The sequence below is a fragment of the Protomyctophum bolini genome (genome assembly GCF_963924005.1).
Source record: "Protomyctophum bolini genome assembly, chromosome: 20".
Classification (NCBI taxonomy): domain Eukaryota; kingdom Metazoa; phylum Chordata; class Actinopteri; order Myctophiformes; family Myctophidae; genus Protomyctophum; species Protomyctophum bolini.
Genome location: NC_137881.1, coordinates 1,864,818 through 1,884,249, shown reverse-complemented (window position 1 = coordinate 1,884,249; position 19,432 = coordinate 1,864,818). Strand labels below are relative to the sequence as shown.

At 47.0% G+C, this 19,432-nt stretch overlaps 1 protein-coding gene, 1 long non-coding RNA gene and 1 pseudogene across 3 annotated transcripts in view; 2 read left to right on the top strand and 1 right to left on the bottom strand.

The window, feature by feature from the left end:
- The window catches only part of LOC308335530 (RNA-binding motif, single-stranded-interacting protein 2-like), a 37,819-nt pseudogene extending 27,882 nt beyond the window's left edge, over positions 1-9,937 (top strand). Inside the window, exons 3-14 of the transcript XR_013966253.1 lie at positions 742-800; positions 1,704-1,796; positions 3,529-3,686; positions 4,122-4,201; positions 4,588-4,700; positions 5,454-5,497; positions 6,595-6,694; positions 6,800-6,850; positions 7,088-7,186; positions 7,349-7,429; positions 7,920-8,007; positions 9,651-9,937. The product of XR_013966253.1 is annotated as an RNA-binding motif, single-stranded-interacting protein 2-like (transcript). The remainder of the gene's footprint in view (positions 1-741; positions 801-1,703; positions 1,797-3,528; positions 3,687-4,121; positions 4,202-4,587; positions 4,701-5,453; positions 5,498-6,594; positions 6,695-6,799; positions 6,851-7,087; positions 7,187-7,348; positions 7,430-7,919; positions 8,008-9,650) is intronic.
- ctsz (cathepsin Z) overlaps positions 1-19,432 on the bottom strand; it is a 471,668-nt gene that overhangs the window by 14,926 nt on the left and 437,310 nt on the right. The gene's annotated exons all lie outside the window — the stretch shown is intronic.
- LOC308335546 lies at positions 14,525-18,895 on the top strand. The gene is made up of 2 exons (XR_013966038.1): positions 14,525-16,117; positions 16,398-18,895. It is a non-coding gene; the product is annotated as an uncharacterized lncRNA (long non-coding RNA).

Sequence of the window (19,432 nt, the reverse complement as noted above, 5' to 3'; positions counted from 1 at the left end):
AGAGCAGAGTTCCCAAACTGTTTTGATCTCAAGACCTGAAATAGAACCAGCCCCGGGGGCGGGGCCACAGTGGGGCGGTTTACCCAAAACAGTGACCCAGTAAACATCTCGCTGTGACCCACGTATGGGGATCTCGACCCCACTGGTTTTGTGCTGTGTGTGTGTGTGTGTGTGTGTGTGTGTGGCTGGCTGCTGGCTGGGGTCTGAGCACGAAAACAGCATGGTCGTTTTTTCACCACCTGTGAGCAACCTAACACACACAGTGCAGTGCAGTGCAGTGCAGTGCAGTGCAGTGCAGTGCAGTGCAGTGCAGTGCAGTGCAGTACAGTGCAGTACAGTGCAGTACAGTAGAGGGACCCCCACACAGTAACTCTGTCATTTCTGAAGCGTTTCGGATGTGGGGTACGGCTCGCCGGAACCGGCCCGGCACCGTTCCTGTGGGTCTGGAACGTCCGGGCTATCTAAGTTGAGCCTATATGCATATACGCCTGTAAGCTCATTGGGGCTAGGGCAAGTGCTACGGGCTAAGGGTGGAGTCCTGAAGAGGCGGGGTTTTCACACTACGGCGGAAGATTGGGAGTAAATCTGTAGTTCTTCTCATTTCATTTGGGGGAATAATTATAATGTAAAAGAAAAGGAAAAAACTTAATGTACGTGTGTGTGTGTGTGCGTGTGCGTGTGGCGTGTGCGTGTGCGTGTGCGTGTGCGTGTGCGTGTGCGTGTGCGTGTGTGCCTTTGAAGCTATGGGAAGATCGTCTCCACCAAGGCCATCATGGATAAAACCACCAACAAGTGCAAAGGTCAGTTTTACTGAGTGAGTGAGTGAGTGAGTGAGTGAGTGAGTGAGTAGTGTGGTGATGAGTGAGTGGAGGTGAGTGAGTGACGTGAGTGAGTGAGTGAGTGAGTGAGTGAGTGAGTGAGTGAGTGAGTGAGTGAGTGAGTGGGTGGGTGGGTGGGTGAATTAATTATTGATTGATTGATTGAATGTGTATTCCTGGGTATTAAACGTATTAACTCATTTATATTATATTCCAGGCTATGGCTTCGTTAGAGGCCGTATTAACATATTATTCATGATTCGCATATTCCAGGCTATGGGGTTTCGTTAGAGGCCGTATTAACATATTATTAACATAATATTCATGTCATATTCCAGGTTATGGCTTCGTTAGAGGCCGTATTAACATATTATTCATGTCATATTCCAGGCTATGGTTTCGTTAGAGGCGTATTTAACATATTATTTATGTCATATTCCAGGTTATGGTTTCGTTAGAGGCCGTTATTAACATATTATTCATGTCATATTCCAGGCTATGGTTTCGTTTAGAGAGGCCCGTATTAACATATTATTAACATAATATTCATGTCATATTCCAGGTTATGGCTTCGTTAGAGGCCGTATTAACATATTATTAACATATTATTCATGTCATATTCCAGGCTAATGGTTTCGTTAGAGGCCGTATTAACATATTATTCATGTCATATTCCAGGCTATGGTTTCGTTAGAGGCCGTATTAACATATTATTTATGTCATATTCCAGGCTATGGCTTCGTTAGAGGCCGTATTAACATATTATTCATGTCATATTCCAGGCTATGGTTTCGTTAGAGGCCGTATTAACATATTATTTATGTCATATTCCAGGTTATGGTTTCGTTAGAGGCCGTATTAACATGTTATTTACGTATATTCCAGGCTATGGTTTCGTGGACTTCGACAGTCCCGTGGCAGCTCAGAAGGCGGTCACAGCGCTGAAGTCCCAGCGGGGTTCAGGCTCAGATGGCCAAAGTAAGAACAGCCTAATGACTCCATGTGGGACAGTTTTATGTGTTTCTATGTCAGTGGATCTTCGAATTTTTCAAAAATAGCAGACCTACAAGCTCGTAGAGTGCCACTCGGTGGCGCGCTATGAGCTTGTAGATCTGCAGTATATGTCCATGCAATATACGAGGCATTGGAGATAGTCAAACAATTGCATTGCAAACAATTGCATCCACGTTTATCATTCCAACTTGTCCTATGATTCAAAATACTGATGCACCTTCAGCACGGTGGATTTGAACCCACAACCTCTGTGGTTGGTGGTACACCATGCAGGGACCAGTACTGCCCCCTTGTGGACGTTCCTCGCCACCCCGGCCGGGGACCCCCGGGTTGGGAGACCTTGGACTAAACGTCTCACACGTCGATCATTCACAACACGACGCGACATGACGCTGCATGTCTGACAAACTATAAAGCATGAATGGAGCGTTATTCCCTTCCCTTCCACTTCCTATTCTTTTGTTCCTTTTTCTTACCCTCCTATCTATTTCGTCATCCCTCTCTCCCTCTCTCTCTCTCCCTCCCTCTCTCTCTCCCTTTCCCTCCCTCTCTCTCTCTCTCTCTCTCTGTCGTGGGGGGGGGGGGGGGGGGGTGGGTTCTTGCACGTAGCTCTTTGTGTCAGATGTCTGCAGTCAAAGCGACTCTTGTCAGCCCATTAAGCTGATCCAGGCACCCCGTCGAGGGAATCCCCCCCCCCCCCCCCCCCCACACACACACACACACACACACACACACACACACACACACACACCCACACACACTGTCAATGGGACCGTGCAGACAATGGCCCCACATTGTCTGTGTTGTCTGGGCTCAAGGCCTAGGGCTGACACCCCCCCCGCACCTCCCCCCGCCATCCCGCACCCAAACAGACTCTGACTCCCAAACAGACTCCTAGTCTGGGGAGAGCCCCGAACTGGAAGCTCATGATTCTGTCAATGCATGAGGAGTGGAACTAAGTTCTATAAGATGGAGTCTGAAGAGGTGCAGGTTTTCAGACTACGGCCCTTTTCGCCAATAACTCCACCTATAGGGTATGGGCACTGATGACACGAGAGAACTCTTGTAGATCTGCTATTTTTTTTTGAAAAATCGTGAAAATGCGGCGCAAATCTTTGAATATATTCTGTCCCATGCAGTCAACACTTTTAACTTGTCTCAAATCTTGGTCGGGGTCCCCGGGAACAACATATTTTGAGATGGGGGTCGGCGGCCAATTACAGATAATGCTGGGGGTTCTTGACGTGAAATAGTTTGAGAACCACTGATATAGAAACATAGAGCTCTTCAGAAAACTAAAGACATTGTAGAATCGACCTCAGGTCTAAATGAGCAAGTATTGGTCAAATGTAACAATGTTACATATCAAATGTAACTGATCAGCCCTGTTTTGCCCTGCATTCAGGTCGCCATGCGGGGAACAATGGCAGGGCTAAGAATAGAACCCTACGTTCTTCCTACTAGCACAACGCCCTGTTTACCAGCTGCTGGTCAAAGCAGGCTGGTCAAAGAATAGCCTGGAAATGCACATGACAAGTTCGCCACCTATAGTTTGTTGTCTGACAACTCGGTTCACTTACTGGGGCCAGTTAATGGCGGCTCACATGCTTAAAGCATGCAGCAGCAGGAGCAGGACCCCACCGACCTGTACATTAATAATAATAATAGTTATTATTTATCCCTACTGTATGTGCAGCAGCAGGAGCAGGACCCCACCAACCTGTACATCTCCAGCCTGCCCGTATCGATGGACGAACAGGACCTGGAGTCCATGCTGAAGTCCTTCGGCCAGGTGGTGTCCACGCGCGTCCTCCGGGACGCCAACGGAACCAGCCGCGGTGTGGGCTTCGCCAGGTAGGCCACACGGTACCATCAGGGGGTTCTGTACCAGGTAGGCCACACGGTACCATCAGAGGGTTCTGTAAACGACACCATCACGGGTTCTGTAAACGACACCATCACGGGTTCTGTAAACGACACCATCAGAGCCTGTTGGTTCTGTACGAATGTTATCAACACATAATCAATCACCAACATGTTCCTTATGCGGTGCTCATAAGCGCCACATAACTGAAATTCCAAAGGGAGTGATGTTGATGCGTGCGTTATTATGGGCAGAGCCATAGAGTAAAACAATGTTACGCAAACTCTGTTCACGTCACGTGACCGGGCTGCTTTCTGGCCCTACCTCAATATCGCAACTCTTCCATTTAGACGGCTCTGGGTTGGGGTCATCTTAGGGTCATCTTAGGGTCATCTTAGGGTCATCGTAATGTCCGTGTGTTTCAGGATGGAGTCCACAGAGAAGTGCGAGGCCGTCATTCAGCATTTCAACGGCAAATTCATCAAGACGCCACCGGGGGTGCCGGGTGAGTCACGCAACACAAAATCTTCTTCTTCTTCTTCTTAAGGTTATTTGTCAGTTTGTATTGGGGGCGGGGCAGGGCGGGGTGGGGCAGGGCGGGGCGGGCGGGGGTCGCGAGACATGGCCATCCGTCGTTTCGCCCGTTTTACACGGAGTCGGGGGGGGGGGGGGGGGGAACGGCGTTTTCGAGGAGGTTTCCACTCTGGGAGGTGTTTTAACGTCCTGAAAACGCCGTTCTCGTGTAAAGAAAGGGTGTTTTCTATGTAATGGTTTCTATACGAACACCGCTCTGGTGTTGGTCAGAATGTATTGAAAGGATTTAGCCCGGAAGAGGGGGCGGGGCCTAATATTGACTATTTCCGATGTGTTTTCGCCCCGTCCAACATCCAGTTCCCCCGGAGCCGTTATTGTGTAAGTTTGCAGACGGAGGTCAGAAGAAGAGGCAGAACCAGGGGAGGTTTCTGCACAACGGCCGACCCGGGTGGCTCAGAGACGCAGCCGCGGTGAGTATGCGCAGACACAGACCCAGCTGGCTTTAGAGACGCAGCCGCAGTGAGTATGCGCAGACACAGACCCAGCTGGCTTTAGAGACGCAGCCGCAGTGAGTATGCGCAGACACAGACCCAGCTGGCTTTAGAGACGCAGACGCAGTGAGTATGCACAGACAGAGACCCAGCAGGCTCAGAGACGCAGCCGCAGTGAGTATGCGCAGACAGAGACCCAGCTGGCTCAGAGACGCAGCCGCAGTGAGTATGCGCAGACAGAGACCCAGCTGGCTCAGAGACGCAGCCGCGGTGAGTATGCGCAGACACAGACCCAGCTGGCTGAGAGACGCAGCGAGTACCAACAGAATCACACCTGTGTGAAGTGAGGGGCGCTAATATATATTAAAATCTATAACTCTATAACTTGATTATAGGTGATGTAATGGTGATAAAACAAACATTACATTCTCTTTATTGTCAATGGCATTTTATCCTTAAACATTAAACCTGTATAATGGAGGGGCTAGGGGGAGGGGCTAGGGGAGGGGCTAGCTGACCCTGGCTCAGAGACGCAGACGCAGTAAGCCCATGTGTGGAACGGTGACATTAGAATAGCAGATGCACAAGCTCCCGCAACGTGTCGCGATGGGACAACGGTGTGAGCTTGTAGATCTGCTGTTCTCACCGTTTGAACTGAACAGAAAGGCTTTGGAACGTCGGAACGGCTCAGCGGTTTTTATTGAATGTTGTTGTTTGTTTTCCCGTTTGCAGGGAGGAATGGCGCTGACCTATGACCCCACAGCGCTACAGAACGGGTGAGTCACACGTAGACACCGACACCAAAGAGGCGACAGTCCATTAACCCATTCTGACCTGAGATCAGATTCATACGAGGTTTCCACTGGACACACACACTGGTCTGATTAACCCATTCTGACCTGAGATCAGATTCTAAAAATGTCAGTCGTTCTTCGATTTTTCAAAAAAATAGCAGATCTACAAGCTCGTAGCGCGCCACTCGGTGGCGCGCTACGAGCTTGTAGATCTGCTATTTTTCAATAGCTAAAGCATAACATGATGCTGACACCAAAAAGGGGTCCCGTTCAGAATGGGTTAAATATGTTTAATCACTATTACAGAGCTTTGACGTTTTGACACAAAGATAACTTTTACATTGGAGAAAAAGATAAACTCACAAACCCAAAGCTGCCAATTAAGCGCCAGCGCTCTGCCTTATTAGGGCGAGGTCGCTTCTCGCCCTCAGGGGGCGTCTTACTAGTATTAACCCATTCTGACCTGAGATCAGATTCTATAAACGTTCTTCTACAGCCTGACAGTTTTCTGAAAAAGCCTATGTTTCTATGTCAGTCGTCCTTCGGTTTTTCAAAAATAGCAGACTCTACAAGCTCGTAGCGCGCCACTCGGTGGCGCGCTACACGAGCTTGTAGATCTGCTATTTTTCAATAGCTAAAGCATAGCATGATGCTAACACCAAAAGGGGTTCCCGCCTAGAATGGGTTAAGACCCTAATAATTATTTTTATTTTTTATCTAAATTTTTATCCCACGATTTTGGAACCCAGTTTTCTTTTCACCCAGTGCCAATTATCTAATGTAATCCTGGGCGCTACACTTCCTCTGCCAACCTGGGGGGGGGGGGGGCAGCGGACTGACCTCATGCCTCCTTCTATGCATGAGGAGTCCAAGCTGCTTCTTTTCACCTGACAGAGGGGAATTTCCCCGGCCGGACGTATAGCGCGTGGAAGGGACACGTTATTCCGACCAGTTCCTTCCCCCTCCATCAGGCGCCCCGGCTGGCCAGGGGGAGGCAGTTTTAGAGACCAGGATTACGGCATGTTTTTGTGCTAATAATGCATTTAATAATTGTACCGTATATGCTGTGGGTTCCACAGGTTCTACTCGCCCCACTACAGCCTGGCTCCCAACAGAATGATCGCCCAGGCCTCCCTGTCTCCATACCTGCACCACCACTCTGCTGTCTCGTCCTACCAGGTATATAACAGGACCCCACCTGTGGGCTGCTGTGTTTTAATGTGTGGTGTGAGCTTGTAGATCTGTTTTAATCACTGTGTGTTTAATGTTTATATAACCCTTCAGGTCCACAACCCGTCCTGGATGCACCACCAGTCGTACCTCATGCAGCCGGCCGTGAGTTCACCTCAACATAATCATATTCATAATCATAGTATGCTCTCATGTACAATGAAGTCATATTTAAAATTATTCTCGTTTTTCTTTGCCTGTGTGTGTGTGTGTGTGTGTGTGTGTGTGTGTGTGTGTGCGTGTGTGTGTGTGTGCGTGTGTGTCTGTGTACGCGTGCGTGTGCGTGCGTGTGCGTGTGCGCGTGTGTGTGCGTGTGTGTGTGTGTGTGTGCGTGCCACACAGGGCACCGTTCTGGACCACACCATGTCCATGCAGAACTCCTCCATGATGGGACCTCTAGCCACGCAGCTCAGTCACATGGGTCTGGGCAGCACGGGCACGGTGCGCACGCACACACACACGCACACACACACACACAGTCAGTAGAGCATAGAGTGTATAGTAGAGTAGTATATTAGATGTTTATTGCCTTGTCTACAGTACTATAATAGATCTGTATTGTCTCCTCTACAGTACGATAATAGATCTGTATTGCCTCCACAGTACATGCCTGCCAACACGACCATGCCAGGGGCCTACATCCAGCAGTACACAGCAGTGCCTCAGTCCAGCGGCTCTGTGGAGGTGAGTGAGCAGCTATAGCTGAGGTGCCCCAAAGATATAGCAGCCGTTTCCACCGAAAATCAACCCATAATTCCCAGCAGGTTATACTTATTATCACGCCGATCTTATACAGCCGATCGGCTCATACTGGAGCCTACGGGCTGTGATTGGCGTTGATGACACGTTAACCGATCCTATGGGTCCAGTCAGGTGGTCTACTGCAGCCTACTGAAAACGACAAGCCTCCTCATACCCTCCCCTAAACAGAACCGCATGTTATGTTTATGTTTTGAAATAATGTTCGAAATAAACTCATTCATTCAAGTACAGTATGTGACATACTGTACATGTAGTCCGCAAGGTCGAATTAAGCATCGCATTGCCGTTGTTTCGTGAATACAACCGGAGCGGGCGGGCTCCGGTTGTATTTTTCCTTCAGTGTTATCAAGGTCGGACGCTTTAATAATTGTTGTGACGTTCGTTATTCAGTCGTTCATTCATGTCTTTCCAGGAGAACGGCGGTCAACAGCAGCAGCTTTCTATGGAGAACGTGGCGGAACACACCAGCTACTCCTACCAGCACACCAAGTGAATCTACGGTAGGTCACTTCAGAACACGCCCAGCTACTCCTACCAGCACACCAAGTGAAGCTACGCTAGGTAACTTCAGAACACACCCAACTACTCCTACCAGAACACCAAGTGAAGCTACGCTAGGTAACTTCAGAACACACCCAACTACTCCTACCAGAACACCAAGTGAAGCTACGCTAGGTAACTTCAGAACACACCCAACTACTCCTACCAGAACACCAAGTGAAGCTACGCTAGGTCACTTCAGAACACACCCAACTACTCCTACCAGAACACCAAGTGAAGCTACGCTAGGTCACTTCAGAACACGCCCAACTACTCCTACCAGAACACCAAGTGAAGCTACCGTAGGTAACTTCAGAACACACCCAACTACTCCTACCAGAACACCAGGTGAAGCTACCGTAGGTAACTTCAGAACACACCCAACTACTCCTACCAGAACACCAAGTGAAGCTACGCTAGGTAACTTCAGAACACACCCAACTACTCCTACCAGAACACCAAGTGAAGCTACGCTAGGTAACTTCAGAACACACCCAACTACTCCTACCAGAACACCAAGTGAAGCTACGCTAGGTCACTTCAGAACACGCCCAACTACTCCTACCAGAACACCAAGTGAAGCTACCGTAGGTAACTTCAGAACACACCCAACTACTCCTACCAGAACACCAGGTGAAGCTACCGTAGGTAACTTCAGAACACACCCAACTACTCCTACCAGAACACCAAGTGAAGCTATGGTAGGTAACTTCAGAGGTAACTTCAGAACACGCCCAACTACTCCTACCAGCACACCAAGTGAAGCTACGCTAGGTAACTTCAGAACACGCCCAACTACTCCTACCAGAACACCAAGTGAAGCTGAGGTAGGTAACTTCAGAACACGCCCAACTACTCCTACCAGCACACCAAGTGAAGCTACGCTAGGTAACTTCAGAACACACCCAACTACTCCTACCAGAACACCAAGTGAAGCTACGGTAGGTAACTTCAGAACACACCCAACTACTCCTACCAGCACACCAAGTGAAGCTACGCTAGGTAACTTCAGAACACACCCAACTACTCCTACCAGAACACCAAGTGAAGCTGAGGTAGGTAACTTCAGAACACGCCCAACTACTCCTACCAGCACACCAAGTGAAGCTGAGGTAGGTAACTTCAGAACACGCCCAACTACTCCTACCAGCACACCAAGTGAAGCTACGCTAGGTAACTTCAGAACACACCCAACTACTCCTACCAGAACACCAAGTGAAGCTATGGTAGGTAACTTCAGAACACGCCCAACTACTCCTACCAGCACACCAAGTGAAGCTACGCTAGGTAACTTCAGAACACGCCCAACTACTCCTACCAGAACACCAAGTGAAGCTACGGTAGGTCACTTCAGAACACACCCAACTACTCCTACCAGCACACCAGGTGAAGCTACGGTAGGTAGCAGCACCCACGTTGTATCCTATAGAGCACCGAAGTCTGACGTCAATATCGGTAGAGGACCGGCCTGTGCGCTGCACCAGATTCCAGCACCAGACACTCCATTCGCCCAGAGTCCTTCCTCAAGCATAAAACAAGAATCCTAAGAGCGTTTTGCTAAATGCCTGATACGTCGTCAATGGATTGTGCTCCTGTGTTGCAGGTGGAGGTGATGTGGTGTGCTGAGGGCACGTCATGACAGCATATTGAACCAAAGAGCCTTGATGGGGGTGGACTACAAACATGGATGACTCCAACATGGACTACAAACATGGATGACTCCAACATGGACTACAAACGTGGATGACTCCAACATGGACTACAAACATGGATGACTCCAACATGGACGACCAAAAGGAAACAAACGAAGAGGACATCACCAGGTCTTTAACCCATTCTGACCTGAGATCAGATTCTAAAAATGTCTTCTATGTCAGTCGCTCTTCGATTTTCAAACTTTTTCAAAAAAAGCAGACCTACAAGCTCGTAGCGCGCCACTCGGTGGCGTGCTATGAGCTTGTAGGTCTGCTATTTTTAAATAGCTAAAGCACGACATGATGCTGAGACCAAAATGGGTTCCTGCCCAAAATGGGTTAATGTCGCCATCACGACATCTTTGACGTCACCACAGGACTTCTCGTGACTTCTCTGACTCTCGTTCACACGTACCAAACACCAATGAAGAAAATGTTTGGTCGTTTTTTTGGGGGGGGTGTTCTTGGGCCACCAGAATGCTTTTCCAATGGGAGTCACATGGTTTGATCAAACACTTGTGTTTTGATCAAACACTTGTGTTTGATCAAACCATGTGACTCCCAAAGGAAAGGAAAGGTACTATGTTTACCCTGCAGGGTAACTGGACTAAGCTCAAGAACTTGTTTACAGCCAGGCCCTGCTCATAGAACATTTCATGGTAGAGGTTCAATGCCTTGTCCATTAAGTGCACTTCAGCGGTGGTAATTTTAACGTGCCGGTTCCGGGGATACGAACTATAGCGACCTTCACGATATCAAGACCGCTCCGCAAACCGTTCGGCCACCGCTGGTACGTGTGAATGAGGCCATCAGTCACAGAGAGTCGACCAATCAGAAGATGCCTCAGTCAGAGAGTCTACCAATCAGGAGGAATTCAACCGTCTCAGCTTTCCACTATTTTGATAACGAAAACAAAACAAAACAAAAAAATAACAAAATGTATATAAAATAAAACAAAGAAAGGAGGGGGGGGGTGGGTGGGGGGGGGGGGGGGGGGAGAAGACACAGAGCATTATTTTTGTGCGCGTTAATATAACAAAATAAAATAAATCGTATTTTTTAAAGAAAAGGCATTCTGGAAAGTTTCAGAGTGATTCGAAGGAAAAGGAAAAAAAGAGTTATAACACAATGTGTCTTTTAGTTTTACTTTTTGTACAGAAAATAATATGCAAACTTTTATTTTTTATTTTTCTGATTTTTACAGTGGTATATAGGGGACAGAGATTTGTACAGATTTGGAAACTCAACGGAGGACCCTAGTATGCAGACAGATACACACACACACACACACACACACACACACACACACACACACACACTATACAAGCTGGAAACGCAGCGCCAAGCGACACATTGTGAGCTTGTTGATCTGCCGTTTGTTTTTTTTATAAATTTGAGACCTGAAAAGTAAGCGTTTTGGTGAGGTGAGGTTTCTGCCCGAAAAGAGACGAAATCCAAGATTAATTAATTTTGTCCAAAGTATGAACATGTCAAGTGGAGATAGTACCAGATCACACATCACCACGACGATGAGATGCGTGTATAAGAAGAGCATTTAATACAACTAATTAATGAATTACTAGAGGAAATAAGCAAGGCGATGATGAGGGAAAAACAGATGGACTTTTAGTGAGTGAATCATTTGTTTTAGGGGGAATGAATAAATGGGAGCTTCTTAGTAGCCTGGTTAATAAACCAGACCGAATCAGCCGTTGTTGGCAAAAAGAAAATTCCCTGCCGGCGGATTACGGTCTGGAGAGGCTCAATTGTACGCCCATTTGCTACACCGGAGAAATGGGGCGGCCAATCGGGACACGGTATATGCAATATGGGCGGGCTTTGGTACAGTGACTTTCAATGCTTGAGACCTTTGACTGACAGTATAGCTCTGACCAATTGCGTCAAAGAGAAAATGTTTCAACCCGCCGCCCTGGAAATGAAATCCAAGCGGAGCCTCCCCAGACTAATATCCCGCGGTCCGTGCGATATTAGTCTGGTTTATTAACCAGGCTAGCTTGTCATAGCCCTTTTATCACTGCCGATAGAAGTGATATCTTCTATCGCTGCTGCTGTTAATTGTCTCCTGGAACTTTTTACACTCTTTTCTGTCAGTGATTTTTATTTTTAGTACTTTGTAGAAAGTAAGTTTTTGTGATTGTGTTATTCTTGTCTTTCACTTGAAAATCCTTAGAACTCTAAATTGCCTTATTTTGTGGGTTTTTTTTTTTCAATGAACTTGTTTTCAACTAGATTATATAGGTAGCTTTCCTAGGGAGTAGATCTAGATTAGATTAGACTATATAGGTAGCTTTCCTAGGGAGTAGATCTAGATTCGATTAGATTATATAGTAGCTTTCCTATAGGGAGTAGATCTAGGGAGTAGCTTTTTTCCTTTGTTTTGTGGGATCTTATACTTGTAGGTTGTGCTGTGTATAGTTGTGCCTTAATTCTTCACACTTGTTAAATATCTTCACCTGAGTTTGTGTTCAATTCTTTCGGAAAACACTAGTTTTACGTCATGATCATCCTTCCGTCTAACGCCTGTCTGTCGAACACCTTTCAGATCAGAAGGTGTTTTCCACCGGTCGGTTCCCAATGGGAACCGGTTCAGTTCTTTTCCACCGGTCGGTTCCCAGTGGGAACCGGTTCAGTTCTTTTCCACCGGTCGGTTCCCAATGGGAACCGGTTCAGTTCTTTTCCACCGGTCGGTTCCCAATGGGAACCGGTTCAGTTCTTTTCCACCGGTTGGTTCCCAGTGGGAACCGGTTCAGTTCTTTTCCACCGGGCGGTCGGTTCCCAATGGGAACCGGTTCAGTTCTTTTCCACCGGTCGGTTCCCAATGGGAACCGGTTCAGTTCTTTTCCACCGGTTGGTTCCCAGTGGGAACCGGTTCAGTTCTTTTCCACCGGGCGGTCGGTTCCCAATGGGAACCGGTTCAGTTCTTTTCCACCGGTCGGTTCCCAATGGGAACCGGTTCAGTTCTTTTCCACCGGTCGGTTCCCAGTGGGAACCGGTTCAGTTCTTTTCCACCGGTTGGTTCCCAATGGGAACCGGTTCAGTTCTTTTCCACCGGTTGGTTCCCAGTGGGAACCGGTTCAGTTCTTTTCCACCGGGTTGGTTCCCAATGGGAACCGGTTCAGTTCTTTTCCACCGGTTGGTTCCCAATGGGAACCGGTTCAGTTCTTTTCCACCGGTTGGTTCCCAGTGGGAACCGGTTCAGTTATTTTCCACCGGTCGGTTCCCAATGGAAACCGGTTCAGTTATTTTCCACCGGTTGGTTCCCAATGTGAACCGGTTCAGTTCTCTTTGGTTCTTAGTCCATGAGCCAGAGCTCCAAAATTGGAACGTTAATTATGAATCGAGTGTATCAACTCCATACCTATATTAGATTGTTATCACCATTGTTATCCCCAATTGAGTACTTACGCGAAGACAATGATTTATTGTATTACAAATTTTACATTTTTAAATGAGGCATTATGTAGGATGTGCAAAATACATATGAAACATATGAAAAAGCTACTACTGTGGAAGGGTTATCATGTATTAATTTACTTGTATTGATCCTATAAACAATTTAATATAGGCCGGTGGAAAAGAACTGAACCGGTTCCCATTGGGAACCGACCGGTGGAAAAGAACTGAACCGGTTCCCACTGGGAACCGACCGGTGGAAAAGAACTGAACCGGTTCCCATTGGGAACCGACCGGTGGAAAAGAACTGAACCGGTTCCCATTGGGAACCGACCGGTGGAAAAGAACTGAACCGGTTCCCATTGGGAACCAACCGGTGGAAAAGAACTGAACCGGTTCCCATTGGGAACCGACCGGTGGAAAAGAACTGAACCGGTTCCCATTTGGGAACCAACCGGTGGAAAAGAACTGAACCGGTTCCCATTGGGAACCGACCGGTGGAAAAGAACTGAACCGGTTCCCATTGGGAACCAACCGGTGGAAAATAACTGAACCGGTTCCCATTGGGAACCAACCGGTGGAAAAGAACTGAACCGGTTCCCATTGGGAACCGACCGGTGGAAAAGAACTGAACCGGTTCCCATTTGGGAACCAACCGGTGGAAAAGAACTGAACCGGTTCCCATTGGGAACCAACCGGTGGAAAAGAACTGAACCGGTTCCCATTGGGAACCGACCGGTGGAAAATAACTGAACCGGTTCCCATTTGGGAACCAACCGGTGGAAAAGAACTGAACCGGTTCCCATTGGGAACCGACCAGTGGAAAAGAACTGAACCGGTTCCCATTTGGGAACCAACCGGTGGAAAAGAACTGAACCGGTTCCCATTGGGAACCGACCAGTGGAAAAGAACTGAACCGGTTCCCATTTGGGAACCAACCGGTGGAAAATAACTGAACCGGTTCCCATTGGGAACCAACCGGTGGAAAATAACTGAACCGGTTCCCATTGGGGACCAACCGGTGGAAAAGAACTGAACCGGTTCCCATTGGGAACCAACCGGTGAAAAAGAACTGAACCGGTTCCCACTGGGAACCAACCGGTGAAAAAGAACTGAACCGGTTCCCACTGGGAACCAACCGGTGAAAAAGAACTGAACCGGTTCCCACTGGGAACCGGTTCAGTTCTTTTCCACCGGTCGGTTCCCAATGGGAACCGACCGGTGGAAAAGAACTGAACCGGTTCCCATTGGGGACCAACCGGTGGAAAAGAACTGAACCGGTTCCCATTGGGAACCAACCGGTGAAAAAGAACTGAACCGGTTCCCACTGGGAACCGGTTCAGTTCTTTTCCACCGGTCGGTTCCAATGGGAACCGACCGGTGGAAAAGAACTGAACCGGTTCCCATTGGGGACCAACCGGTGGAAAAGAACTGAACCGGTTCCCATTGGGAACCAACCGGTGAAAAAGAACTGAACCGGTTCCCACTGGGAACCGACCGGTGGAAAATAATATATATATGACTTCAGGCTGCGGTCACAACCGTCCGGAGAGGCAGAATCAAAGTTCTGTTTGACTGAACCGATATGCAGCCTTTAGTGAGACAGCAAGCTTGAATTCATTTGCTCTTTTAATCCCCAAATCTAAAAAAGAAAAAAAAGAAAAACGATTTCTATCTACGTAAGCCTTACTTTTTGTTTGCTGGAAAAATGCCTGGCATCTCGTATAGAGAGTGTCACAGTCCCGCCCGCTTTGATCATGACGACGACAGGCCGCGGAAATAATGTCCCATATATAGATCGACGTTTCGAAAAGTGAAGAATGCCTTATTATTGTCGTTTCTTTCATGTTTCACGCTAATCGACCCGGGGCGTCTTTGGAGTGATTTTTATACATTTTGATATGATTGTTATTTTTTTATTTTGTTTGTCTTCACGTTCACCGTGTTTAAAATGTAACCAAACATGTCGAGCCACGCACGCACGCACGCACGCACGCACGCACGGAGGACAATGTCTTTCAGGGTTGTTACAAAACAAACAAACAAAAAATCAATCAACATAATTTATACAAAAATCTACGTGTTAAATTTAACTCATTTAATTCACTCTTCAGAGTGAAATAAATGAACACGTGAGAATTGCACCGGGTATATAAAAAGTTTAAAAAGTGTAAAAAGTTTTTATACCTCTCAAACAGGGACGTGCAGAGAGTGTCAGAGGGGCAGGGGCTGAAATCCCGTAAGAGGGCACTTTTTGGACAAAAATAGAAGATCTACAAGCTCACAACGCATCAAGCTAGCTGCGACGCGTCGAGAGCTTGTAGATCAGCTCTTTCCGGGGGTCAACCCAGCACTCTTTAGCGAGTGGAGATGCAGGTGTAACGACATGGATTTATAAACAAATGTGTTCAACGCAAAAGAGTAAAATACTGTGTTCAAGTTCAGGAGACTTTGGGGGGAAAAAGCAATTATTTGGCATGGAAAGGAGAGAAGGGCATTAGCAGTTCTTTCACCATGTAGTAAACGCTGCATTCGTGGTCTGGAGAGGGCAGTTGTTTTACATATACGGGGCAAAAGAGCAGTTGTTTTACAGACGGGTAAAAGGGGCAGTTGTTTTACAGACGGGTAGCCTCGATATCCAGGCTTTAATTTCGTCTGCGCGGAAATTGAAAGCCTGGAGGAACGCATTGGCTGCCTCGGTCTAGAAGTGGGAGTCAACGCTTCCGGGTGGGCGTCGCTCCAAATTATGTGACGTAGCGCTTCACTAGGTGGGAGAGAGGAGTGGCCAGGGCTGACGGACAGATCGGTGAGATCCAATCAGGGCGTGCGCAAATCTCAGCCGCGACCCACCCCTATAGACCAGAAACTTAACACGTTTATAGCTCAGGCTAACAGACGGGTAAAAGGTGCAGTTGTTTTACAGACGGGTAAAAGGTGCAGTTGTTTTACAGACGGGTAAAAGGTGCAGTTGTTTTACAGACGGGTAAAAGGTGCAGTTGTTTTACAGACGGGTAAAAGGTGCAGTTGTTTTACAGACGGGTAAAAGGTGCAGTTGTTTTACAGACGGGTAAAAGGTGCAGTTGTTTTACAGACGGGTAAAAGGTGCAGTTGTTTTACAGACGGGTAAAAGGTGCAGTTGTTTTACAGACGGGTAAAAGGTGCAGTTGTTTTACAGACGGGTAAAAGGTGCAGTTGTTTTACAGACGGGTAAAAGGTGCAGTTGTTTTACAGACAGGTAAAAGGGCAGGGGCTGAAGCCCCCTTTGATGTCTATGTGTGCACGTCCCTGTTTGGTCGCTCAGATAAAAAGAACACGGGATGTTTTCAGAACTCCTTGTGATGAAATTATGTCAAACATTTGTTTTCTTTTGTAAATACAATCTATTTTCTTGTTGCGGTGGTTGTGGTTGAACATATAGAACACACTTTGCTCCTTATCTTTTTGTTATAATTTACACACGTGTTTCTTTTGTTGATATTTTCCTAATGAATAAACCAAGTCTGTCCAGATTACACACAAACAAACCGTTTTCACACCAGCCTCATGAAGGAAAAGTGTTGTGGATTATTGTTTTTCTGTCTTAGCCATCACTTCGATTAAAAAAAAAAAAGATTTTGAAACTACGAAATGACCACCTGTTACGCGTTATTTATTTCAATTATTATCGTTTTATTTTTTACAAAATATTGTATTATTGTGAGTGACATTATAATAGGCATAGTCATGATGTTCCAATCACCTTTTAAAACTATACACAAAGTTGTGATAATAATTATTATACATAATCATTAATTCTATGATTTGTTTGCTGTAGACAAAATATTGGAAACAATACATTTCCTTGCACTTAATTTTTTCTTTCTTTTTTGTCCAAACCAGCTGTGGAAAGAAAAACCCCAAAATAAATGCTCTGGTCCATGTTGTAAATGCTCTGGTCCATGTTGTAAATGCTCTGGTCCATGTTGTAAATGCTCTGGTCCATGTTGTAAATGCTCTGGTCCATGTTGTAAGTGTTCAAAGCCACAGCGGTTGGTTGTCGTCCGTGATTGTTGCTCATTTCATAGTTTCAAAATGTTTTGCTGCTAAAACGAGGTGGTCTATAGAAGTGCAGTTGTAGACACTATATGTGCTTTATTATCTTCACAATGTCTTTGTAAAAGAACACCCAACGTAACCCATTCTGGGCGGGAACCCTTTCTGGTGTTAAGCATCATGTTATACTTTAGCTATAGCTATTGAAAAATAGCAGATCTACAAGCTCATATCGAGCTACGAGCTTGTAGGTCTGTTATTAAGACAAATCTTTGAATGCGAACGTTTTAAAACTCAAATCCTAGCTTCCTTACATATATTTTTGGGGGTCCTTGACATGCTTTTTGAGAACGACTGGAATAGAAACAGGGTTTTTCAAGAAAACTGTCAGGATATATATGGAGCGCGTCTTGAGTGTCCAGGGTTTGATGAGGTCAGATCAACATTATGGAATGTCAGAACAGGTCAGCTCTATGTATGGAGATCTAAAAGGGGTTTGAGGCCTGGCTCCATAATATGCAGATGTAGGTGATGATCCAGTCTTCTCCATTGTATGGGTTATCCAGGGTTAGATGAGGTCAGTGCAGGGTCGTAGCTGACCATTTGGTTGCCCTACTCGTAGGATATTTGTGCTGCCGATGAGAACGCTGCTCTTTCCGCTGTTTGCGAGGACGCACACACGGCCGCTCGTTGAAATGTGTTATGTCGAGGGTCGGCTTGGCACGTTTTGTTGCCCCCCTCCCTCGGCGTGTTGCCCTGCTCGCAGTGCATATTGTTGCCCCCTCCCTCGGCGTGTTGCCCTGCTCGCAGTGCATATTGTTGCCCCCTCCGTCGGCGTGTTGCCCTGCTCGCAGTGCATATTGTTGCCCCCTCCCTCGGCGTGTTGCCCTGCTCGCAGTGCATATTGTTGCCCCCTCCCTCGGCGTGTTGCCCTGCTCGCAGTGCGTATTGTTGCCCCCTCCCTCGGCGTGTTGCCCTGCTCACAGTGCATATTGTTGCCCCCTCCCTCGGCGTGTTGCCCTGCTCGCAGTGCATATTGTTGCCCCCTCCCTCGGCGTGTTGCCCTGCTCGCAGTGCGTATTGTTGCCCCCCTCCCTCGGCGTGTTGCCCTGCTCGCAGTGCGTATTGTTGCCCCCTCCCTCGGCGTGTTGCCCTGCTCGCAGTGCATATTGTTGCCCCCTCCCTCGGCGTGTTGCCCTGCTCGCAGTGCATATTGTTGCCCCCTCCCTCGGCGTGTTGCCCTGCTCGCAGTGCGTATAGGTAGCGACGGCACTGGGTCAGTGTCGTGATCTCCATATATGGACACCACAGCTAGGTTGAGAGGGATGGATATCTTTGCGTTTGTGACCAAAGTGTGTCTTTAATTCTCACGTGAATTATTCAGAGACATTGTGAACATAAGACGGGTTTAATGTCTCACTCACTGCTTCTAAAAAACAAAACAGCTTCCTTTATTTATATACCAACTTATTTTGTACAGTCTTGTTCGTGGAAAGAGAGGTTTTGATATTTTTTAATAAGAAATAAGAAAAAGCCACTCGGCTACTTTTGTCTTCCTGTGCCAGAGTTGCTATTCATTGTCTGTGTACAACTGTTTTTTTTAATTCTATTGATTGAAAAAAGAAAAAAAAATATATTTCCTTCTTGGTTATTCTCTTTGAATTGGAATATGTCAATTTCCTCTTTTTTAATAAAAGTCTTGTTTCAATTATTGTGTGAATGTTTTTTTTTTACTAGATATTTGTAATATCATTAGATACTGCAGAGCCGGCCCCTCGTGGTCATAATACCAATAAAACATATAGTTCGTTATAATCATTGTTTTGAACAAGATTGTAGGTATTTAGTATCAACGTTTCAGTCCCTCTGGACCTTCATCATGCCTGAGGAAGGTCCGGAGGGACTGAAACGTTGCTTCATTAAATAGGACAATACTCATATACCGAGCAAATAAAGTGTGCGGGTGTACCTTATTGCTTTCATCTAATAACCTAAAAAAAAAAAAGTAAAAGTTGTCCTGGGGGCACGGTGACACAGTCGGTAGTGCTGTCGCCTCACAGCTATAGAAGGTCCTGGGTTCGATTCCCGCTCTGGACGCTGTGGGCGCTGGCGGTGTGTTTCCTCCTCCGCGTCATCAGTACCCGAGGCGGGGTTGGCGAAAGGGCCTTTCTGTGTGGAGTTTGCATGTTCTCCCCGTGTCCCCTAGAAAGGAACTGGTTGGAATAACGTGTTCCTCCCACGCGCT